General features: G+C 37.2%; 1 non-coding gene across 1 annotated transcript; it reads right to left on the reverse strand.

The window, feature by feature from the left end:
• Positions 1 to 9,661: 9,661 nt before the first annotated feature.
• Positions 9,662 to 9,766, reverse strand: LOC123935963. Its single transcript, XR_006817043.1, has one exon. It is a non-coding gene; the product is annotated as a U6 spliceosomal RNA (small nuclear RNA).
• Between the last annotated feature and the right edge of the window lie 9,557 nt (positions 9,767 to 19,323).

Here is a 19,323-nt window from a genome sequence, read left to right on the forward strand (position 1 = left end):
GATCGGTCTCCTCTGGTGTCTCCCTCCCCCTTTTGTTTATCTTCCGATATCAGTCGGATGTTCCCAGTCTGCTTTACCTGCCACTGGTGTCTTCTGCTCCTGTAGAGATCCAGACGTGTATAATTCTGATCTCGGGCTGATTTCATGGGTGGTCGGAGTTCTTTGGTAGGTAATCAGCTCACTTTAGGGTACAGGTTGAAATGGTGCCTCCTCCTACTTCCCTGCCATCTTGACTCCTCCCCTCTCATTGTGGTTTTGATTTGTATTTCCCTGATGCCGAGTGATGTGGAGCACACTTTTCATGTGTCTGTTGGCCATCTGGATGTCTTCTTTGCAGAAATGTCTGTTCCTGTCCTCTGCCCATTTTTTGATTGGATTGTTTGTTCTTTGGGTGTTGAGTTTGCTAAGTTCCTTATAGATTTTGGACACTAGCCCTTTATCTGATATGTCGTTTGCAAATATCTTCTCCCATTCTGTCAGTTGTCTTTTGGTTTTGTGAACTGTTTCCTTTGCTGTGCAAAAGATTTTGATTTTGATGAAATCCCAATAGTTCATTTTTGCCCTTGTTTCCCTTGCCTTTGCTGATGTTCCTAGGAAGATGTTGCTGCGGCTGAGGTCGAAGAGGTTGCTGCCTGCATTCTCCACAAACACATAGATCAGTGGCACAGAATCGAGAGCCCAAAAATAGACCCTCAACTCTATGGTCATCTAATCTTCAACAAAGCAGTAAAGAATGTCCAATGGAAAAAAGACAGTCTCTTCAATAAATGGTGCTGAGAAAATTGGACAGCCACATGCAGAAAAATGAAATTGGACCACTTCCTTACACCACACACGAAAATAGACTCAAAATGGATGAAGGACCTCAATGTGAGAAAGCAATCCATAGAGCAATCTGTTTTTGATGCCATTCCAATCAAAATTCCACCGGTATTTTTCAGAGCTGTAGAAAATAATCCTAAAATTTGTATGGAATCAGAAGAGACCCCAAATTGCTAAGGAAATGTTGAATAAGAAAAACCACATCTGGGGACATCAGGTTACCTGACTTCAAGCTTTACTACCGAGCTGTGATCATCAAGACAGCATGTACTGGCATAAAAACAGACACATAGACCAGTGGAACAGAGTAGAGAGCCCAAATATGGACCCTCAACTCTATAGTCAGCTTATCTTTGACAAAGCAGGGAAAAAAAATATGCAGTGAAAAAAAAGAGAGTTTCTTCAATAAATGGTGCTGGGGAAATTGGACAGCGATATGTAGCAGAATGAAACTCGACCATTCTTTTACACCGTGCACAAAGATAAACTCGAAATGGATAAAAGACCTCAACGTGAGGCAGGAATCCATCAGAATGCTAGAGGAGAACATAGGCAGTAACCTCTTCGATATCAGCCACAGCAGTTTCTTTCAAAATACGACTCCAAAGGCAAAGGAAACGTAAGTGATAATGAACTTTTGGGACTTCATCAAGATCAAAAGCTTCTGCACAGCAAAGGAAACAGTCCACAAAATAAAGAGGTAACCCATGGACTGGGAGAAGATATTTGCAAATGACAGTACAGACAAAAGGTTGATATCCAGGATCTAAAAAGAACTTCTCAAACTCAACACAATCAAAACAGATAATCATGCCTAAAACAGACTTTTTAATTTTTTATTATGATCATGTATTTTGTTTCTGTTTCAGCTATTTGATTTGATGGATTATACTAATTGACTATTCAATCCTGACATACCTGCTGCATATCTGACTTCGTTGTGGTGTATAATTCTTTGAATACATCATTACCAAAATTTTATTGAAGATATTGCACTAACAATTATGTGATATTTGGTCCAAAATTTTCTTGTAAGTACTTGGCTGTAGTATTAACATAGTGCTGTCCATGCAGCATGGGTTGAAAAGTATATCCTCTGATTCCATATTGTAAATAAGATTGTAGATAATTTGTATAATTTCTTCATTTAAAGGTTGGAAGCATTCATTTTTGAGCTCATTATAAGCTTGGTGTTATCTGTTTTAGAAAGTTATTATATATTGATTCAATTACTTTAATAATATTCATTAAGATTAATTCAATAAGATTCAATAAGATTAATAAGATACTTTAAAAAGATTCAAAATATCTATTCTTACGTGTTTTAGGCAGATGGTGACTTTCAAGGAATCAGTCCATTCAACTACTTTATCAGTTGTGGATATAGGATAGTTTATTATCCTTTACTTTCCTGTGGGATTTTTAGTGATAACCTCTATTTCATTTCTGATTTTAGTAATTGATGTCTTTTTATTTACCTTAGTAAGCTCAGGCTTATAACCGTCTGTTGACCTTTTCAAAGAATCAGCTTTTAGTATTGTTGATACTCTGTACTCATTCTTTACTCTAATTTTATAATAAAAGTGATAATTATTATTATTATTTTATTATTTTTAGATTGATTTAGAGAGTCTAACGTTGATTGATAAAGGAAACTACTGTTGGGCAAAAACAAGTTTTTGTGTTATTAAGCCATACAATGATAAATAAATATGATAACACACATAATTTTATATACATGGAGAAGTGCCCCAAATTTGAGAATTCAATAGCATTTTTTCAAATTGTTTAATCAAAATTTGTCAATTTCAACATCACTGTATAAAATACAGTTTTACTATAAATGAAGCATTTTAATTCCTGGTGTTAAAGGTTTTGATGAGTCCGAGTACTTAGCATTCATGGGAGGGGTTGGAAGTTAGATAGTCGATATACCAGTGGACAATGGCCAAATTATTCATGACCGTAAAATTCTGACCCAGAACTTCTGCAGCAACCAGTCAAGGAATACAAACTACAACCACAGCGATCAGCCTAGAAACAGCTAGAGTGGTCATTGCCTGTCATGTCCCTAAACTCTGCCCTGATTTTCAGGACAGCACTAATAATCAGAGAAACTCAAATATGTTTCCTAAACCAAGCACCTGAATGTCCTGACCCCCACTTCCAGCCTTCTCCATGCCAAGAACCTGTAATCAAAACACAGCTAAAACCTTCCCTCTTTAACTATAAAGTTGTCTCACTCTTCTACCTGCCTTAATCCTCTGTCAAATACAAGTGATGGATGACTTTTTTTTTTTTTTTTTTTGCAAGTTCTCAGTAAGTGGCTTCTGATTGTTTTCCTTTGGATGGTCTTTATTTTCACAAAATCAATGAGCAGATACTTTTAAATCAAATAAGTTAGACTCAAAAGCACAACAGCTTGGTTTAAAACATGATTCAACTATTTTTTTAATATTGTATTTATTTATTTGAGAGATAGAGCATGAGCACAGCAGAGGAAGCTATGGTGAGAGAGTAGAATGGAGAAGCAGACTCTCCCTGAGCAGGAAGCCCAATGTGGGGCTCAATCCCAGGCCCCTGGGATCATGACCTAAGCTGAAGGCAAACGCTTCACTGACTGAGCCACCCAGGTGCCCCAATTCAACTATTTTGTAGCAAGTTATGTGACTGTGTTTAAGAGAATCTAGTTATTAATTATTATTTTCATCATCACTTTATTTTATTTTTTATTTTTATTTATTTTATTTCAGATTGCTCCCCTTTTAATTTCCGAAGGTGGAAGTAAGATTATTGATTGTTTTTTTTTCTTTTCTTTTCTAATATACACATTGAAAATATCCCTTTAGGCATTCCTTTTGCTGCATTCCACACATGTTGCATTACTCTCAAAGTATCCATTTCTCATGACATTTTCTCCTTGACAGAAATGTAATTTTGTGTTTGGTTTAACCTTTATGTTTTGGGGTTTTTTCAAGTTTCCTCTCTGTTATGGATATCCAGATTAATTCCTTTGGATTGGGAGTAGGTATGACATTATTTCTATTCCTTTTGGGTCCCTTTTTTGTCTTATGGACAGAATTTGAAGTTGCCTATAGATGTCAAGTATACCTATTTCATTAATGGTGCTGCTGGGTTCAACTGTGGCTTTAGTGATTTCATGTCTGTTGGATCCATCCATCCATCTTTGACAGAGGGATGATGGAATCACCGATTATGATAGTGGCTTCAGAAGTCTACCACTTCTACCAGTCTTATCCTTTGTATTTTCAAGTCTTGTTAGAAGCACATACATTATCCCATTGTGTGTGCGTGTGTGTGTGTGTGTGTGTGTGTGTGTATGTGTGTGTGTGTGTATGGTGTATATATATATTGTGTATATATCCCATATATCATATATATATATATATGTGTGTGTGTCTGTGTGTGTATTTACACATATATATATGTACTGATTAGATGGATTGAATGAACATCTTTATGTGATATATATATACATATACATGTATATACACATATATATATACACACACACATACATATACATGTATATGTATATATATCACATAAAGATGTTGATCCATTCATCAACCCATGGACTTTTGGGCTGCTTCCATAGTTTGAATACTGTAAGTAATGCTGCCATTAGCAAAGGGGTGCATGTATCCCTTTACATTAGAATTTCTGTTTTATTCTTTGGGTGTTGAGTTTGCTAAGTTCCTTATAGATTTTGGATACTAGCCCTTTATCTGATATGTCGTTTGCAAATATCTTCTCCCATTCTGTCAGTTGTCTTTTGGTTGTTAGCTGTTTCCTTTGCTGTGCAAAAGCTTTTGATCTTGATGAAATCCCAATAGTTCATTTTTGCCCTTGCTTCCCTTGCCTTTGCCGTTGTTCCTAGGAAGATGTTGCTATGGCTGAGGTCGAAGAGGTTGCTGCCTGCATTCTCCTCAAGGATTTTGATGGATTCCTTTCTCACATTGAGGTCCTTCATCCATTTGGAATCTATTTTCGTGTGTGGTGTAAGGAAGTGGTCCAATTTCATTTTTCTGCATGTGGCTGTCCAATTTTCCCAGCACCATTTATTGAAGAGGCTGTCTTTTTTCCATTGGACATTCTTTCCTGCTTTGTCGAAGATTAGTTGACCATAGAGTTGAGGGTCGATTTCTGGGCTCTCTATTCTGTTCCACTGATCTATGTGTCTGTTTTTGTGCCAGTACCATGCTGTCTTGATGATGACAGCTTTGTAATAGAGCTTGAAGTCCGGAATTGTGATGCCACATGGGGGGGTAGGGGGATAGGAGAAGAATAAATGAAACAAGATGGGATTGGGAGGGAGACAAACCATAAATGACTCTTAATCTCACAAAACAAACTGGAGGTGGGATTGGGAGAGGGGGAGCGGGCTATGGACATTGGGGAGGGGAGGCGAACCATAAGAGACTATGGACTCTGAAAAACAACCTGAGGGTTTTGAAGGGTCAGGGGTGGGAGGTTGGGGCAACCTGAGGGTTTTGAAGGGTCAAGGGTGGGAGGTTGGGGGAACAGGTGGTGGGTAATGGGGAGGGCACATTTTGCATGGAGCACTGGGTGTTGTGCAAAAAGAATGAATACTGTTACGCTGAAAAAATAAATAAAATGGAAAAAAAAATTAAAAAAAAAAAAGAATTTCTGTTTTATTGGAGTAAATACTGTGTAGCACAATTATTGGACCTTAGGACAGTTCTACTTTTAACATCTTTGAGGAACCTCCATACTGTTACCACAATAGCTGCATAAGTTTGCAGTCCCACCAACAAAAGTTTCCTTTTTCTCTACATCCTCACCAACACTTTTTCCTTGTCTTGTTGATTTTGCTCTTCTGAAGTGTGAGATGATATCTCATTGTAGTCTTGATTTGCTTTTCCCTGATGATTAATGATGGTGACCATCTTTTCATGTATCTGTGGCCAAGTATGTCTTCTTTGGGAAAATGTCAGTTCATGCCTTCTGCCCATTTTTTAATTGGATTATTTGCAGATGGTGTTGAGTTACATCAGCTCTTCATATATTTTTGCTACTAACCATGTTCAGATATGTCATCTTCAGATATCTTCTCACATTCAGTAGGTTCCCTTTTTGTTGTATTGTTTCCTTAGCTGTGCAAAAGTTGTTCTTTTTTTCTTATTTGATATAGTCCCAATAGTTTATTTTTGCTTATTCCCTAGCCTCAGGATACAGATCTAGAAAAATGTTGCTACAGTCAATGTCACAGACATTTCTGCCTGTGTTTCTTCTCAGATTTTGAAGGTTTCCTGTCTCACATTTAGGTCTTCAGCCCATTTGGAGTTTACTTTTGTGTATGCTGTAAGAAAGTGGTCCAACTTCATTCCTTTGCATGTTGTTGTCCAGTTTTCTCAACACCATTCAATGAAAAGACTGTATTTTTCCCAATACCATATTCATTATTTCCTGCTTTATTAAAGATTAATGCACCGAATAATTGTGAGATCATTTCTGGGTGTTCTATTCTGTTCTATTGAGCTACATACCTTTTTGTGCTGGCACCATACTGTTTTGAACGACAGCTTTGTAATATAATTTGAAATCTAGAATTGTGATGCCTCCAGATTTGATTTTCTTTTTCAAGGTTACTCTAGCTGTTTGGGGTCTGTTGTGGTTCCCTACAAATTTTAGGATTTTTCATTCCAGTTCTGTGAAAAATGCAGTTGGTATTTGGTTAGGGATTGTATTAAATATGTAGATAGCATTCAGTAGTATGGTCACTTTAACAATATTTGTTCCTGCAGTTCATGAACATAGAATATCTTTCCATTCCTTTGTATGGTCTTCAATTTCTTTCATTCCTGTTTTCTGGTTTTCAGGGTGCTCGTCTTTCACCAATTTGGTTAGATTTATTTCTATGTATCTTACTGTGTTTGATGCAATTGCAAGTGGAATTATTTCCTTTACTTTTCTTTCTACTACTTCATTATTAGTGTACAGAAATGTAACAGATTTCTGCACATTGGTATTATATCCTGTGATACTGAATTCATCTATCAGTCCTGGGAGTTTTGTGGTGGCATCTTCTAGGTTTTCTATACAGTGTATCATGCTACCTGCAAACACTGAAAGTTTTATTTCTTCCCTACAAATTCAAATGTCTTTTTTTTTTTTTTGTCTGACTGCTACAGGTAGGACTTCTAGTACTAAGTTGACTTTAAGACATGAGAGTGAATATCCCTGACCTGTTCTTGATCTCTGAGGAAATATGTGTTCTCAGTTTTCATCATTAAGTATGGTAGCTGTGATTTTGTCACATATGGCCCTTATTATGTGGACATATATTCCCTCTAAATCTACTTTGCTGGGGGGTTTTGTCATGAGTGGATATTGTACTTTGTCAAACGCTTTTTCTGTGTCTATTGAAACAACCATATATATTTTAATCTTTCTCTTATTGATGTGGTGTATCATACTGATTGAATTGCAAGTATTGAACTACCCTTGCATCCTGGGAATAAGACCCACTTTACTGTGGTGAATGATTTTTTTTTATGTATTGTTGGATTTAGTTCACGAATATTTTGTTGAAGTTTCTTGCATTAAACATCATCATACATATTAGCTTCTAGTTCTCCATTTTTTGTTTTGTTTTATGGTGTCTTTATGTTGTTTAGGTATCAAGGTCATACTGGTCTCAGAAAATGAATTTAAAGGTCCTTCTTCTTTCTCTGGGGTTGGTTGGTAATAGACATGAACTCTGAATGTTTGGAAGAATTCACCTGTGGAGCCATCTGACCCTGGACTTTTTGTTTGTTGGGAGATTGTCATTTCAATCTCCTTGTGGAATATTGATCTCGTCAAATTTTTTTTTTTCTTCCTGATTCAGTTTTGGCAGGCTATATTTCTAGGAATTCATCAATTTCTTTTAGGTTAATTTGTTGGCATATTTTTTTCATAATATTCTCTTACAGTTGTATTTCTGTGATATTGGTTATTTCTCCACTTTATGATTTTGAGTCCCTTCTTTCCTTCTATCATTCTATCCTTCCTTCCTCACTCTCTTCCCCCCCCCCCCCTTGGCCTTTCTTTCCTTTCTCTTTCTTTTATGAGTCTTGCTGGAGATTTATCAATTTTGTTGATCTTTTCAAAGAAACTGTTCCTGATTTCAATGATCTTTTCTATTTTGTTTAGTATTTTTATCATTTATTTCTGCTCTAATTGTATTATTTATTTCCTTCTGCTGGTTTGGGTTTTGTTTGTTGTTCATTTTCTGAGAAATGAATGAATACATTTCTGAGAAATGTAGAAGGTTAGGTTGTTTATATGAGATTTGTTTTGCTTCTTAGGGTAGGTCTATATTACTATATACTTCACCCCTAGGACCACTTTTGTTGCATCTCAAAGGGTTTGGTTGTTTGCATTTTAATTTTTGCTTGTTTTCATATACTTTTCAATTTCTTCTTTGATATATTTGTTGACTCATTTATTGTTTATTAGCATGATATTTAACCTCCATGTACTTGTGGTCCTTCCAGATTTCTTCTTGTGTTTGATTTCTGGTTTCATTGCATTATGGTGGGGAAAAAAAAAAAAAACAACACGGTATGATTTCTATATATCTGAATTTGTTGAAGATGGCTTGTGACCCAGTATGTCATCTATTCTGGAGAATGCTCCATGTCCACCTGAAAAGAATGTGTATTATGCCTTTTCAGGATGGAATATTCACAGTATACCTCTTAAGTTCATTTGGTCCAATGTATCATTCAATGTCATTGTCCCCTTGTTGATTTTCTGTTTGGGTAATGTGTCCACCTAGATAAGTCAGGTGTTGAATTCCCCTACTACTATTGTACTATAAAGGGTTAGTTCCTTTATGTTTGTTATTAACTGCTTTTGTCTTGGGGGTGCTCCCATGTTGAGTGCATAAATATTTACAATTGTTCTATAAATTCTTGTTGAACTCTCTCCTTTATTATTACTTAGTGTCCTTTTTTGTCCCTGTTTAGAGTTTTTGTTTTAAAGTGTGCTTTGTCCAATGCAAGTATTGTTGCTCCAGCTATGTTTTGATGTTCTTTGCACAAATGTTTATCTACCCTGTCGCTTGCAATCTTCAGGCATCTGTGGGAGGCCGCAATAAGGCTTGGGATGAGGACCACACCAGGCCCTGACTTGCATCTCCTTTAAAGTCCAAATAGCCTAACAAAAGGCTTAGGATGAAATAACTGAGTAGCACTGAGAAAGGGTCTGTGCTATGTGTTGTGCGCTCACCTACATGACTTCCCACATGTAGTTAGCTTTAAACACAATTCAGACGGGGTTATAAATCCTTAACTGGTCCTTGACGTCCCAGTACAAGCTTGTAAATTACTCTCGGGTTTGTTGTTACTTCTTGAATCAATATTGAAACAATGTTTTAGCTCCAGCCTTTTGGCGTCATGAAGTCTGTGTGTAGTCATTTACGAGATTGATTAGGGGAACTGATTACGGGAACCTGTGGTTGTTTAGCTAGACACAGATGCATTGCTTCTCTTATTGTAGAACTACTATATATATATGGCCATAATGCCTCTAATAAACTCAGCACTGTTGGACATCCTCCTCAGTGCTCCTCCTGCCCCCATCTCTTTGTTTCTTTGTCTCTCTCTCACCATCCTCTTACCCTCTTGTTCCTGTTCGTGTTGTCACGCCGGCCGCGACAGGCGTCCTTAAGTCTAAAATAAGTCTCTTCTGGGCAGCATATTTTAGAGTCTTACTTTTGTATCTCACTGTCACCATATGTCTTTTGATTGGAGCAGTTTGTCCATTCACATTCAAAGTAACTATGGGTAGGTATTTATTGTTGTCATTTAAAACTATGGAGCTCTTCATAAATTTTGGTGTCATCCTTGTGTAGGGGTATGCTAATCTTCTCTGTATTTTCTAATTTTAGTGTGTGTGCTGCCAAAGCAATCACCATTTTGTTTCTTAAATGACTCATTTCTTCCCTTCCTTAGTATATTGCATTTTAACATATACTGTATTTCTCTATATATTACATATGGGATATAAAAATAGTGGTTTTATGTATATTTGCATACATGTTGTATATTGTTCTATTTTGTACTTTCTTTTGGGGTTTGCATTAGAGTCTGCAATATACATTGACAATTCATATGACTCTACTTTCAAATAATGTATTCACTTCACAGGTCTTACAAATTCTTTATGAAAAATTTCCCAATTCCTCCCTCTCATCTCTAGTACCAGTATTCTCCTTCATTTAACTTATACACTAGCTTACATAATCATATATACTATCACTATTATTATTTTGGCCAAACTGTTATCTGTTATACAGTTTTGAAAAATGAGTTATTTTACCCTCACTTATCCACTTCATATTATCTTCTAATACTCTTACTTTGTGTGTAACTGTTTCAGACATATATCATTTTTCATATTAAAAAAAAACTTCTTTTTTAAAAAATCATCCAAGGTAGATCTACTGAGAACTACTTTCAATTTTTAAGAAAATATTTCCCCTTTACTTTTGAAGAATTTCACATGGCACAAAATTCTAGTTTGGTGGGACTTCTTTATTCTTGCATGGTTGCTGAGAAGATGAATGTAATTCTTATATTACTCCTCTATCGTTAATTCTGCCCTCTGGCTTCTTCAATAATTTTTATCTTTAAATTTTTGCAGTTAAATATAATGGGCCTAGAATTAGGCTCAGGGCACTTTGGGACTTTTGGTCTTGTGTCTGGCATTAATGGGGGGGGGGTGCACAAGTTACATCGTAATTATTTCAAATATTGCTTGTGATCCTTTTCCCCAACCTGACCCTTTATCTGGTATTCCCTTTATACCTAAGTTATACCTTATCTGTTCACCTGTTTACTTATTGGTTTTCTAACCCTGTGTCATCCACACTGATTGTCCAGGAACTTTTTAACTGTAGTACAGTTTTTCCTACCTTAACACTGGTTTCCAAAGTAGTTTGTTTTTATGGGATTTACCCCAATAAGTTGTCATTTTCTGCATGTGCCTATTTCTAATGTTTTCCGTGGTAGACTGGTCTGTGACCTTGTTTCTCTGAGGGATCTATGAAGAGGTGATGGTTTTTCAGTCTGTCCAGTTTTTTATGTGTTGGCATGAAGTGGTGAGTAGAATTTTCCCTTTTTGGAGACTGAATATGAACAAAATATTTAAGCACAAATTCCTTGAAGAGGTTATAATGAGAGCCAGCCATATACTTACTAAGCTAATCCTTAATAGATTTCCAAGAACATAAATCAGAGGTCAACCATAAATGGCCACACCCAACCCACCACCTGATTTTTCTAAGTATAATCTTAGAGCAATGACGACATGCTGATTTTTACAACGTATGGTGGTGGTTGTTTTCACATTAACAAAGGCAGAGTTGAGCAGATATGACAGAGAGCCTTCATATGCCCTGTAAAAGATAACAGATAATTTCAATATGACCTTTTAGAGACAAAGGTCTCTGGACCCTTGATCAAAAATTTTAGTGATATACCCGGGAAATGATTGTGGAAAGGACAAGAAATGAGAGAAAATTACTTTTTCATCTTTACACGTTATTATCTTATATAAAGAAACATGATATTGACCCTTTAGTGGCACTCAGCTTTCCTATAATGTGTCAGATGATAACATAAAAATCTCTGAGACAAGTCTGTAGATACTGGTGGAATAACTCAATTTTGTATACATATACATGGATGTATTTATTTATTTATTTATTCCATTTTCACTTTTTTAAAATTTCTTTTCAGCATAACAGTACTCATTGTTTTTGCACCACACCCAGTGCTACATTCAATACGTGCCCTCCCTATTACCCACCACCTGGTTCACCAACATCCCACTCCCTGCCCCTTCAAAACACTCAGGTTGTTTTTCAGAGTCCATAGTCTCTCATGGTTCATCGCCCCTTCCAATTTCCCACAACTCCTTCTCCTCTCCATCTCCCCATGTCCTCCATGTTCTTTGTCATGCTCCACAAATAAGTGAAACCATATGATACTTGACTCTCTCTGCTTGACTTATTTCATTCAGCATACTCTCTTCCAGTCCCGCCCATATTGCTACAAAAGTTGGTTATCATCCTTTCTGATGGAGTCATAATACTCCATTCGTTTATATGGACCACATCTTCCTTATCCACTCGTCCGTTGAAGGGCACCATGGTTCTTTCCACAGTTTGGCAACCGTGGCCATTTCTGCTATAAACATTGGGGTACAGATGGCTCTTCTTTTCACTACATCTGTATCTTTGGGGTAAATACCCAGTAGTGCAATTGCAGGGTCATAGGAAAGCTCTATTTTTAATTTCTTGAGGAATATCCACACTGATCCATGGATGTATATACTTAAATACCATACATTTTTGTTTTTGGCAAATGACTGAGAAAACAAATTCATACGGATTTCTAAACAGTAAAACTAACGTCTTCCAAACTTCTCACTTTATTCAAATTCTGCCTTGTAATCATTTTTAAAAATACCTTATTGTACATAAAATATGCTAAATGTTTTATCTATGTAACACACTTTAAAACACTTTTCGCACTAGAAAGGATACTTGACAAATGTCTCCACTACCACAGATATATCTATGCTTACGAAGTTGGAACCTGGGAAAAACTGGATATGCTCCCTAAAAGAGAAACACAGTACTAGCCACACCACCTAAATCATGGCATTATAAATTTTGTCAATATTGAATCAGACTTTCCAAAATATCAAGTATTGTGCTAGTCTGCTGACTTAGCTGACCAAAACCCTTCCCAAACATGCAAAGCCTGGCAATATCTAAAATGAAAACATTAAATTTAAAAACAGATGATTATTCTAGAACATGTACTCCAGTGGGTACTATTTTCAAGTGGGAGTAACAAAGCTGACTGCATATCAATTATGACTACCAAATACAGAGAATGACTTCAAAATATACCAGAATTTGCATCAGATAATTTCTATTCTTTCAAAGCAGCTTAACTTTCAAATCACATTTGCTCTAATTACATGCCATGCAACATCTCTCTGGCCCTAGTTATTTTTTTCAATCATTAAACAGAATTAAGACTTGAGTATCATTAAAGTCTCTTCTATTCTGGATTCCATAATCTGCATTTGTTCAACATTTAAAATGGTTCTCTTTCAAATATGTAGAACCCATAATCCATTTCTTAATTACTCTACTTGCTGACCTTTTCAATAGTGCAGTATTTAGTATGGGGAGTACTTAATAGAGTCACAGTGTCAAATTAACAAATATAGAGAATAACCTAGGTTGTACGCATAGACTAACTTTTTAAAAAGTAACATAACAATTCAGTTGTTTACCAAGTGATGAATGGAAAAAATATTGCATATGTGTATAATAATGTTATTTAGCTGTAAAAATGAGAATTATCCATTTAGAATAGGAGTAAACCTTGAAAACATGCTAAGAGAAGTAGAACACAGAAGATTAAATATTATATAATTTCTTTCGTATGAATAACCCAAAATGGTCAAATCTGAAAGAGATAAAGTGATTGGTAGTTGACAGGGACCCAGGGCACACAGAAAAATGCAGAATTATTGGTTAATGACTATACGTTTTCTTTTTGAATTATACATTTCATTTGAAATGTTAAATGGGAGAACTGTATGTGGAGCATTTGTATACTTAAGAAAATTATGATGTCACTGTTATACTGACCCAGTTTTGAAACTATCATTATCTAAAATACATGGGTCATGCATAAATTATTTTGTGGTCCATTTCTTTAATCCTGTTTATTTCTGTTCTGAAACCCATTTGGTTCTTGCCATGAATGTAGGCAATTCAGAAAAAATCTAATAAATAGAGGGTCAAAATGGTGGGGAAGTAAGTGGAGGCGCCTTTTCAACCTGTACCCTAAAGTGAGCTGATTACCTACCAAAGAACTCCAATCACCCATTAAATCAGTCTGAGATCAGAATTATACACGTCTGGATCTCTACAGGAGCAGAAGACACCAGTGGCAGGTAAAGCAGAGTAGGAATGTTGGACTGATATAAGAAGATAAACAAAAGGGGGAGGGAGCCACCAGAGGCCACCGATTGGAAAGTAATACCCCAATACGAGAGTGCCCTGTGTCTGGGGACCAGCATTAGCTTGGAGTCTTGTTGAAAGCACTCAAAAAAAAAAAAAAAAGAGCAAAGGATTGCAGGGGGATATTGTGGGAATCTGGGCAGTTAGGGACAGGGGCTTAAGTCCCCAGACCCAGGACAGCCTCCCCTGCTGCTGAGCCAGAGAGAGTGCCGTGGAGAAAGCAGGTCTTGGTCCCTGAGCCTCCAGCATGCCTGAATCGGCAGCACCCCTGAGAATGCGTTGGGTCCAGTTCCCGAGAGACGCGGGGAGCCCAGCCAGATGGCATTCCCGAACCCGTGCGTCCCACACGCTCCCCTGGGAGATATGCACACAGGTATTAGCCTGGAGCTCTGGCATTCTGAAAAACAGGGATTACCTTCCTGGGACAGCAGGAAAATCTCAGGGTGTGATCACTGCTTGGAACCTCTCTGGAGGTCTGGAGCTGCCCAGACAGCCGCCACTGCCATGGTTTTGGGTACAAGGAGGAGATCCTGCATCCCCAGGGACAGTGACTCAGAACCTACTATGCCAGAAGCTCTGCAGAGCTTTCTGAGGCTTCTCTGTGAGATGGATGTCTGGGTGCCATTTGCTCTCCTCTAAACCTCCAAAAACCATCAAAAGCTGTCAAGATGAGAGAAAACAGATGAATGAACATAAAAACCTCCAGAGAACAAAAGCCTGAAAAAAACGGTTTCCTCATAGCCCAACCCCTTGAGGGGGACTGGAGGACCTAATTCAGAGAACATCATTGTCTGAAAATGCACGTGGCAGGCCCCTCCCCCAGAAAACCAACTGGGAAGGAAGAAAAAAAAAAAGATGACAAGAGAAAAACCACCACTACTTCATTAAAACAACTTTTATTTTTAACTCTTTACCAATATTCTGGTTCTTTTTATTTATACATAGAGATAATTTTTAACCTATTTACCATAACATTGAGATGTCCAGTACATCAAATTCCTTAATAACCTTCTAACCTGAACTTTTTATTACATACACCCGTGTTTTCCTTTTGCTTTTCTATTAATTTTATTTTTTTTTAAATTTCAATTTAGTTTGGTCTAGTTTATTCTTTTTAATTTTTATTTTCTAATATACATATAGAGTGAAACTTCAAGGTAATCCCCTTTCCCCAATCAATGCTACCCCTATAGGTAAACCAATTTTTAATCCCCCTTTATCTTAGGAAAGTTGAGTCCTTTAACAAAAACATCAAGATACCTCCAGAAAGAATCAAATAACCTTCCTCGCCCACACTGAGAATTTATAACCACTCTCCATCTTTTCCTTCTGCCAGTGTTTCTGTGTATTTGTGTTTGTCCTGATAGTATATAAATATTATACTTGGGTTCTTTCTGATGAGGTTCTTCCTTTTTTTTTCCTGCTTTTATATATATATTTTTTCTTGTCATATACTTTTAACAGTCTTTTTGTTTGCCTGTTTTTATTTGTATAATTCATAAATCTTACCTTGGGCCCATTTGGGCTGAGCCTTCTCCTTTATCTTCCCTTTTTTTCCTCTCTCTCTCTCCCTTTCTTCTTCTTTTTACTTTTCTTTCTTTTCTTTTTTTTTTTTCTGTCTCTCTCTTCTCTATTTCTTTTTCTTTTCTTTTTTCTCTCATTTGGGTGGGGAATCCTGATTGCACAGAAGCATTCCAGGGTGCACCTTGACTGCACCACAATCAATACATCCAGCTGCATCTGTTCAGTCATTTCTTATCAAAATGACTAGGAGGAGGAATGCCCAACAAAAGAAAAATACAGAGGATGGACCTTCTGCAACAGAGCTAATAGCTATCAACTTAGACAATATGTCAGAAAAAGAATTCAGGCTAACAATTATCCAAGCAATAGCTACATTGGAGAAAGCCATGGATGACCAAACAGAATTGATTAGGGCAGGACTGAAAGCCACCAGGGATGATGTTCACAAAGTTAGGGCAGAACTGAAAGCCACCAGGGATGATGTTCAAAAAGCTCTCAATGAATTCCAATCTAATCTAAATTCTCTAAAAGCTAGGGTAACTGAGACAGAAGATAGAATTAGTGATCTGGAGGACAAACAGATAGAGAGAAAGGATCAGCAGGAGGCCTGGAACAAACAGTTCAGAAGCCATGAAAACAGAATCAGGGGAATAAATGATGCCATGAAACATTCCAACATCAGAATTATTGGAATCTCTGAAGGGGAGGAAAAAGTAGAGGTCTAGAAGATAGAGTGGAAGAAGTTGTCTATGAAAATTTTCCCAATCTCACGAATGGAAACAATGTTCATGTACTAGAGGCAGAGTCGTTTTGCCCCAAGATATTAGATTCTCAAAAGTCCTCATGACACCTGATAGTTAGAATGAGGAATTAATGCTTCTAGACAGACCCTCTTAAAAGCAGCTAGGACAAAGAGTCTCCTTACATACAGTCGAAAGCCCATTAGAATAACGTTAGACCTGTCCACAGAGACCTGGCAAGCCAGGAAGAGTTGGCAAAATATATTCCGAGTACTAAATGAGAAGAACATGCAGCCAACAATACTCTACCCAGCAAGACTGACATTCAAAATGGATGGAGAGATAAAGAGTTTCCAAGACTGGCAAGGCTTAAAAGACTAGGCAACCACCAAGCTGACACTGCAGGAAATATTAAGGGAGGTTATATACAGGTGAAAAAATCCTAAGAATATCATTGAACAGAAATAGAGACAATCTACAGACAGAAAGACTTCAAAGGTAACACGATGTCAATCACAACCTATCTATCAAAAATCACTCTCAATGTGAATGGCCTAAACACACCCATAAAACAACACAGGGTTGCAGATTGGATAAAACGACAGGACCCATCCATATGTTGTCTACAAGAGACCCATTTGAACCTAAGGATACACACAGACTGAAAGTGAAGGGATAGAGAAGCATCTTTCATACCAATGGGCCTCAAAAGAAGGCCAGGGTATTGATTCTCATATCAGATAAATTATATTTTAAACTAAAGACTGTAGTCAGAGATACAGAAGGACACTACATCACTCTTACAGGGACTACCCACCAAGATGATCTAACAATTGTAAATACCTATGCCCCCAATATGGGAGCAGCCAATTACATAAGAAAACTATTAATCAAGATAAAGAGTCACATTGATATGAATACATTGATAGTAGGAGATCTTAATACGCCTCTCTCAGTAATATATAGATCATCGAAACAGAAAATCAATAAAGAATTAAGAGCATTGAATGAAACACTGGACCAGATGGACCTCATAGACATATAAGAACATTCCACCCTAAAACTACAGAATACTCACTCCTCTCAAGTGCACATGAAACCTTCTCCAGAATAGACCACATACTCGGTCACAAAGCAGAACTCAACTGATACCAAAAGACTGACATTATTCCCTGCATATTCTCAGATCACAATGCTTTGAAACTGGAGCTCAAACACAAGAAAAAGTTCGGAAGGAACTCAAACACCTGGAAGCTAAAGACCACCTTCCTTAAATATGCATGGATCAAGCAGGAGATCAGAGAAGAACTTAAACAATTCATGGAAACCAATGAGAATGAAGACACTTCGGTCCAAAACCTATGGGATACAGCAAAGGCGGTTCTAAGGGAGAAATACATACCATCCAAGCCTCCCTCAAAAACACTGAAAAATCCAGAATATACCAGCTCTCTCTACACCTTAAAGAACTGGAGAATCAACAACAAATCAAACCAACTCCACATGCAAGAAGGGAAACGATCAAGATTAGAGCAGAGATCAAGGAGGTAGACACCAGAGAAACAGTAGAACGTATCAATGAAACTAGAAGCTGGTTTTTTGAAAGAATCTATAAGATCGACAAACCATTGGCCACACTAATCCAGAAGTAAAGAGAGGAAGCCCAAATTAATAAAATTATGAATGAAAAGGGAGAGATCACAACTAACACCAAGGAAATAGAAACAATCATCAGATATTATTACCAACAGTTATATGCCAATAAGCTAAGCAACCTGATGAAATGGATACATTCCTGGAAAACTACAAACTCCCAAAATTGAACCAGGAAGAAATTGACAACCTGAATAGACTGATATCTAGTACCGAGATTGAAGCAGTGAACAAAAACCTCCCCAAAAACAAGAGCCCAGGACCTGACGGATTCCCTGGGGAATTCTACCAAACTTTCAAAGAAGAAATAGCACCAATTCTCCTGAAGATGTCTCAAAAAATTGAAGCAGAAGGAAAACTTCCAGACTCTTTTTATGAAGCCAGCATTACGCTGATCCCCAAAGCAGGCAAAGACACTACCAAAAAGGAGAATTTCAGACCAATATCAGTGATGAATATGGATGCTAAGATTCTCAACCAGATCCTAGCAAGCAGAATCCAGCAGCACATTCAAAAGATTATCCACCATGACCAGGTGGGATTCATCCCTGGGTTGCAAGGTTGGTTCAACATTCGCAAATCAATCAATGTGATAGAACACATCAATAAGAGAAGAGAGAAGAACCACATCGTCCTCTCAATTGATGCAGAAAAAGCATTCGACAAAAATCCAGCATCCGTTCCTGATTAAATCGCTTCAAAGTATAGGGATAGAGGGAACATTCCTGAACATCATCAAATCTATCTATGAAAGACGCACAGCAAATATCATCCTCAATGGGAAAAAGCTTGCAGCCTTCCCGTTGAGATCAGGAACAGACAAGGATGCCCACTCTCTCCACTCTTGTTAAACATAGTATTAGAACTCCTAGCAACAGCAATCAGACAACAAAAAGAAATAATGGTATCCTAATTGGCAATGAAGAAGTCAAACTCTCTCTCTTCACAGATGACATGATTCTTTATATGGAAAACCCCAAAGACTCCACCCCCAAACTACTAGGACTCATACAGCAATTCAGTAACGTGGCAGGAGACAAAGTCAATGTATAGAAATCAGTGGCTTTCTTATACACTAACAACGAAAATACAGAAAGGCAAATTTGAGAATCAATTCCATTTACTATAGCACCAAGAACTATAAGATAACTGCGAATTAACCTAACCAAAGTGGTAAAGGATCTGTACTCGAGGAACTACAGAACACTCATGAAAGAAATTGAAGAAGACACAAAAAATGGAAGACTGTTCCATGCTCTTGGATCGGAAGAATAAACATTGTTAAAATGTCTATACTGCCTAGCGCAATCTATACTTTTAATGCCATTCCGATCAAAATTCCACCGATATTTTTCAAAGAGCTAGAGCAAATAATCCTAAGATTGGTATGGAATCAGAAGAGACCCCAAATCGCTAAGGAAATGTTGAAAAACAAAAACAAAACTGGCGGCATCACGTTACCAAATTTCAAGCTTTACTACAAAGATGCGATCACCAAGACAG

The sequence above is a fragment of the Meles meles genome, chromosome Y, assembly GCF_922984935.1.
Source record: "Meles meles chromosome Y, mMelMel3.1 paternal haplotype, whole genome shotgun sequence".
Classification (NCBI taxonomy): domain Eukaryota; kingdom Metazoa; phylum Chordata; class Mammalia; order Carnivora; family Mustelidae; genus Meles; species Meles meles.